We start from the raw sequence: 5,809 nt of genomic DNA, 5'->3' as shown, positions 1-5,809 counted from the left end.
ACCTGGATACTTGGATTAATTCAGGGTCAACACCACTGTCCAATAACACCATCATTTCATAACATAAAAACTGTAAAAATCCCATATTTACTAATTGGAGGCAAACCCCATGACATTTACCTGGATCCACAAAATCCCTCAATGCTCACAGAGTTGAATATAATTTTCTCTTAAATATAAAATGTAAAAACCTGTAATTACAAGCATTGGTTTGGAACCTATCCTTTATTAATTGAATACTTGTAAGAATTATGTTAACAAGAAGTATTAGAGGTACCAACATTACTTCTTACCTACACATGTGAAGATCAGATCATCTATGCTGAGGTTTAGGCTCACATCATCACTCACCTTGATAACAGCAATATCCCCTGTGAACTTATCACTGATAAGCTCACCAGGGGGTCTTGATATGAATCTGAAAAACACATTGTGAAAAACGTGTTTGGTGCATGAATCATTCTACCTCTACGCCTACAAATTCCCTTGGTCATTTGTATGATTTTGGGATCCATCAAGGTTACCTGGATACCTGCAGAAGTCCAAGGTTAAACTTTAGAAAAAACATCCTCCACTTGTGGAGAGATGCCTGCAGAAGTCCATGGTTATTAAGGTTTGATGGAGAATATGATAAATTATGGAAAGCCTGCCTATCTCCTTACAAATGTTAAGTACACATTAGTTCTAAAGAGAATGCTGTAAAATCTCATGCTTACTAGTACTGTTATGAACAAATTTCTTAATAGTGTACATGCTGAAAGAGAACTTAATGTAAGTGTTTCTACAACATCACTAATTGTCTAGATGACTGAAATAAAGGTCTCTCCTGAGTTAATGTCACATAATAGTTGTACACTAGCAAAGACCTTAAAGAGATACTTGCAAAAAACATGGTAACACAAGGGTTATGAACAGGTCTCCGCTTACCTCGATATTCTGAGGTCAGGTGGTCTGTCCTGTGCTCACCCACATCCTCACTCACCTGGTTAAGAGCAATGTTCTGTTAATGTGTTTAACAACACAACTACTTCTACCAAGACACCTGCAAATAACCTTGACCACTTCTGCCATTATGGGACATGTCAACTATCTCTAGACACTTACAGTCCTCCCAGATTAATAACCATTGTCAGATTAAGACCACCATCTGGTGACTTTATACCTGCAGGATTCCCACAGTTACCTGTGTTGTGGAACACCATTTTTGTTACCTCACTCTCAGGGTTAAATAGACATTTTCTCTCAAATATCAAAAGTGAAAACTTGGGGCACTGGGTGGCTCAGATGGTTAAGCATCTGCCTTTGGCTCAGGTCATGATCTCCAGGTCCTGGGATCGAGCCCTGTGTTGGGCTTCCAGCTCAGCAGGGAGTCTGTTTCTTCCTCTCCCACTACCTCGCCCCCTGCTTGTGCGCACTCGCTCACTCTCTCTCTGTCTCTCTCAAAATGAATAAACTTTTTTTTAAAGAAGTGAAAACTCATAGTTTCTAGAATGTAAGGACTCTACATTTTCATACCAGAATTGCATGCAACCAAAATACCATAAATATTAATGAATCATCACTTACCTACATTTCTTTTATTTTAAGATTTTATTTATTTATTTATCAATCAGAGAGCGCAAGCTCACAATAGAACAAGCAGGGGAAGCAGCAGGCAAAGGGAGAAGCAGGCTCTCTGGTGAGCAAGGAGCCCGATGTGGTACTCAATTCCAGGACCCCAGGATCATGACATGAGCCGAAGGCAGACACTTAACCGACTGAGCCACCCAGCCATCCCAACTTACCTACCTTTCTAAAGGTCAGCTGGTCTATGCTGTGGTTTAGGCCCACTTTCATCACTTCCCTGGACATCAGCAATGGTCCCACTAATGATCCTTGTTAGGGTCAATGTGAGGTCTTGACAGGAACCTGGAATGCATATTATGAAGTAGGTGTCAAAGGATACCTGTAAATAATCTTGTTGATTTTCATCATTATGGGACATATTAACTCTGCCTGAATCCTAGCAATATTCCAAGGTCAACATTTTTAGGTAAGACCATTATTTCCTAATTGCACACCTGTAAAGACCCCATGGTTCCCGCTGTGGTGAGGAACACCATAATTATCCATATACCTACAATCTCTTGACACTTGGTTCCTTGTTTAGGAACCCATCAATGGCCCTTGGATTCTGCAGAATTTCTAGGTCAAATCCTAGTAAAAGACATCTTCCTCTCATGGAGGCAAACCTGCAGAAATCCCATGGATAATAACATAATGTTGAAGAACATGATAAAGTAATTGGATACTTGCTTATCTATCACTAAGCAAGTCAAATACATGTTACCCTTAAACATTAAGAATTCAGCAAGATTTCATGCTTACTAGTACTGTTAGGGACAAATTCCTTTTTTTTTTTTTTTTTTAAGATTTTATTTATTTGAAAGGAAGAGTGAGTGAGAGAGAGAGCACGAGCAGGAGGAGGGGCAGAGGGGCAGAGGGGCAGAGAGAAGCAGACTCCCCTGCTGAGCAGGGGGCCTGACTCAGGGCTCCATCCCAGGGCCTGGGGACCACAACTCAAGCTGAAGGCAGATGCTTAACCGACTGAGCCACCCAGGTGCCAGGACAAATCCGTTTTTAACTGCATACATGCCCATAACAATTTTAACATAAGAGTCTAGACAACATCATTAATTTAGATTCTGGAAATAAAAATGTCTTCAATGGTGGCACTTGGATTGCTCAGTTGGTTAAGCAGCTGATTTGGTTTCAGCTTAGCTCATGATCTCAGGGTCTTGAGATCAAGTCCCATGTTGGGCTCTGTGCTCAGTGGGGGGTCTGCTTAAGATTCCCTTTCCCCCACCCCTCCCCTCCAAAATAAGTAAATATATATTTTTTTAAAAAGGGGGGGGGACATCTTTAATGAGTAAATATTGTATCATCCCATACCTGTACATAAGGCAAGACCTTAATGGGAAACCTGCAAAGAAACAAAAACCAAAAAACATAGGACACAAGTGTTAGGGCTGCCATCCTAATTTCCTGATTTCTGATTATTAGTTGCACAACTAATATATTAATTAATATATATACTGCACAACATATATTATCACTTACCTGGATACCTGGAAAACTCCATTAATGAATACTTTCACATGCCCCATGATCTCTACCCTGGAACCTAAAAAACAAACAAAAAAACAAAACCAAAAACATGTGGCAAGTGTGTTTAAGGATGCAACTTGTTCTACAGGATCATGACAAATAAATACTCTAGGTTACTTCCATCATTAGGAAACTATCAGCACTACTTTGTTCTTGGCCTATCTCCAAGGTCAACAACATTCTCAAAAGGCACCATCATCTCTTGACTGAAAACCTCTAAAAATCTCCTGGTCATTACTGTGATGGGAAACAGCAGAATATCTTACTTGGATTTATGTGACATCCCTGCTGTACCTAAGGTTAAACACATATTATATTGAAATTTTTAAACAATGAAGAGTAATGCTTACTAGCATTGGTTGGGACATTAGATTTCCTACCTGAATGCATGTGAAAGAAACATAACACAAATTTTAGGGACTCTATCCTTGCTTACCTAGATAACCAAAGATCTGGTCTGTAGTGTGCTTAAGGCGTGTATGGTGACCAGACACCAGCAACATCTCTGTAAACAACCTTGGTGAAGTTCACCAGGCTATCTTGATTGAAACCTGAAAAACACATTGTTACAGATATCTCTGCCTACACATCTTTTGCCTCTGGGATACATGTAAATAAAGCTGGTGGCTTCCTTAATTGCAGGATCCATCAATTCTACCTGGTTATTTGTTCTGTATTCCATCATCTATACCTCTTTGTCCTCTGGACACTTGCAAAAATCCCATTATTACTACTATGGTGGGGAACACATCACAAGTCCGTGGATACAACAATCCCTCAACACTCTGATATACCTCTCTGAAAATGAATACAGAAAATCTCACACTTACTATGAGGGACAAGTTGGTTTCTTCCCTATATGTCTGTCAAAAAACAGTCATTATAAGAGTTCTTGATGCCGTTATTACTTACATAGGTATCTGAAAGTAAGAAGGTCTCTAATGTGTACAGGACATGTCATCTCTAGAACTAGGAAAGTTCTTACCTGATACCTGGAAAAAACAAAACAAAACATGGAAACACAAGTGTTAGGGACACTATCATTGACCCAGATTTGTGAAGATCAGATGTGGTGAGGAATACCATAATAATCACCTAGATATGGTAATTAAACAACAATTAACACCCATGACATTAAACATACATTTTCTCAAAAACATAGAAAGAATTCATGATTTCTAACAGTGGTAAGGATTCTATTATTTCTTACCTCAATGCCTGCAAAACAAACATAGTAACAACAATGGTTATGTTACTTCATCAAGAGCCTTTCCCCCCCATCCCTTGATTGCTGCCAATTTTGTTGTGTACATTTGCCTCAGATGTTCAGTTTACAAGTTTGGGGGCCCTCTGGTTATAGGATTTGCTTTGAGAAGTGCGCTTAAAACACAATTTTTTTTTATTGTTTAAAGCTGCATTCACGTCAAAACTGTGGAAATTTAGGGAAACCTTTGATATTGTATCTGTGGACAAAGTGAATAGTGGTTTTTTTTAAACAGCCCCTTGCCTTTAAAAGAAATGGGTATTTTGAAAAAATATATCTTAACCCTTGATTACACTAACTGCAACATTAAAACATTTGACTTACATTATTTGACCGCTCCAGTCAGCATACTAATTCCTCATCATATGGGCTGATTTGTTGGTCAGTCCATTGGTCTTGTTCACTGGGCTTTGTAATTTTTGTGCAAGTAAAGGCGAGGGACTAAATGCACCACTGTGTAAAGAGATCACACATGACTACCCTGTCACACTTCATCAAACAGTATGTGGGGATTTATAATTGCCTGCATTATTTTACAAAATAAATACCTCATGGCAAATACCTGATAAGCATCTAGGTTATTTCTACTGAATCTTGTTTAGCTAGGGACAGAATAAACAGTGGGTACAGGGCACTAGGGCACTCAGCGCCAAGAGCAGCTTTCATTTCCTGGGTGATCATGGGACAGGTCCTCTCACAAGATCGTCAGGAATCCTCACCACACCTTGACAAGAGGAGACGGGCGCTATTATCCTCAACCTGCATTTAAAAACCTGAGAAAAACAGTCCCTTCTGAGCTGGAACTTTACACCCTTGAGTGCCCAGTAATCCTGTTAACTCGGGGGCCCCCTCCGGTTACAAAGTGTCAGAGCTTATTAGTCACCGCCCCTGTGCTTCCTCCGGGTGAGAACATTTTCCCTTTTATAAACCCGCTGAGAGATCATTCATCACCTAATCCAGATCAGGGCGTGTGCCTTTATTTAGGGGCCTATGTTGGGCCAGCAACACAGAAAATCAAATTTCCTTTTCACAACTCCCCTGTTTTTATGAGCTGCTGGGGCGAACTGGGACAAATTCAAGTGCCCAAAGTTTTTAGCGTGCATTGCACACACAGTATCCAAAGAAGATGGTGACCCTCCCTGGGAGTTTCTCTAAGTAGGTTGCAGCTAGCCCTTAGCCAGGTGAATTAAATTCAAGCGGTTCAAGACTGAAGTCAGTTCCTCTAAGTACACCTCAGCGGCTCAAGGCTACTTTCCTGACACATATCCGTGGCTCCGGTACCCGAACTTGCCTGTCACTGATGACCGCAGAGAGGGCAGCTGGGACTTAAAGGAAAGGCACAGGAATATGCCACGTACTAAATAGCTGATGTCTCCCTAGGGTACCTCAACCTTGGCT

General features: G+C 40.4%; 1 long non-coding RNA gene across 1 annotated transcript; it reads right to left on the bottom strand.

The window, feature by feature from the left end:
- Positions 1–217: 217 nt before the first annotated feature.
- On the bottom strand, positions 218–4,098 carry LOC116583256. Its single transcript, XR_004282664.1, has 6 exons — positions 3,584–4,098; positions 3,100–3,163; positions 2,932–2,962; positions 1,789–1,908; positions 928–982; positions 218–418 (listed from the first exon to the last, which is right to left on the bottom strand). It is a non-coding gene; the product is annotated as an uncharacterized LOC116583256 (long non-coding RNA).
- Between the last annotated feature and the right edge of the window lie 1,711 nt (positions 4,099–5,809).

Source organism: Mustela erminea, chromosome X (genome assembly GCF_009829155.1).
Source record: "Mustela erminea isolate mMusErm1 chromosome X, mMusErm1.Pri, whole genome shotgun sequence".
NCBI classification, from domain to species: domain Eukaryota; kingdom Metazoa; phylum Chordata; class Mammalia; order Carnivora; family Mustelidae; genus Mustela; species Mustela erminea.
The sequence above is the reverse complement of the archived record's forward strand: the minus strand, read 5'-3'. Positions and strand labels throughout refer to the sequence as shown.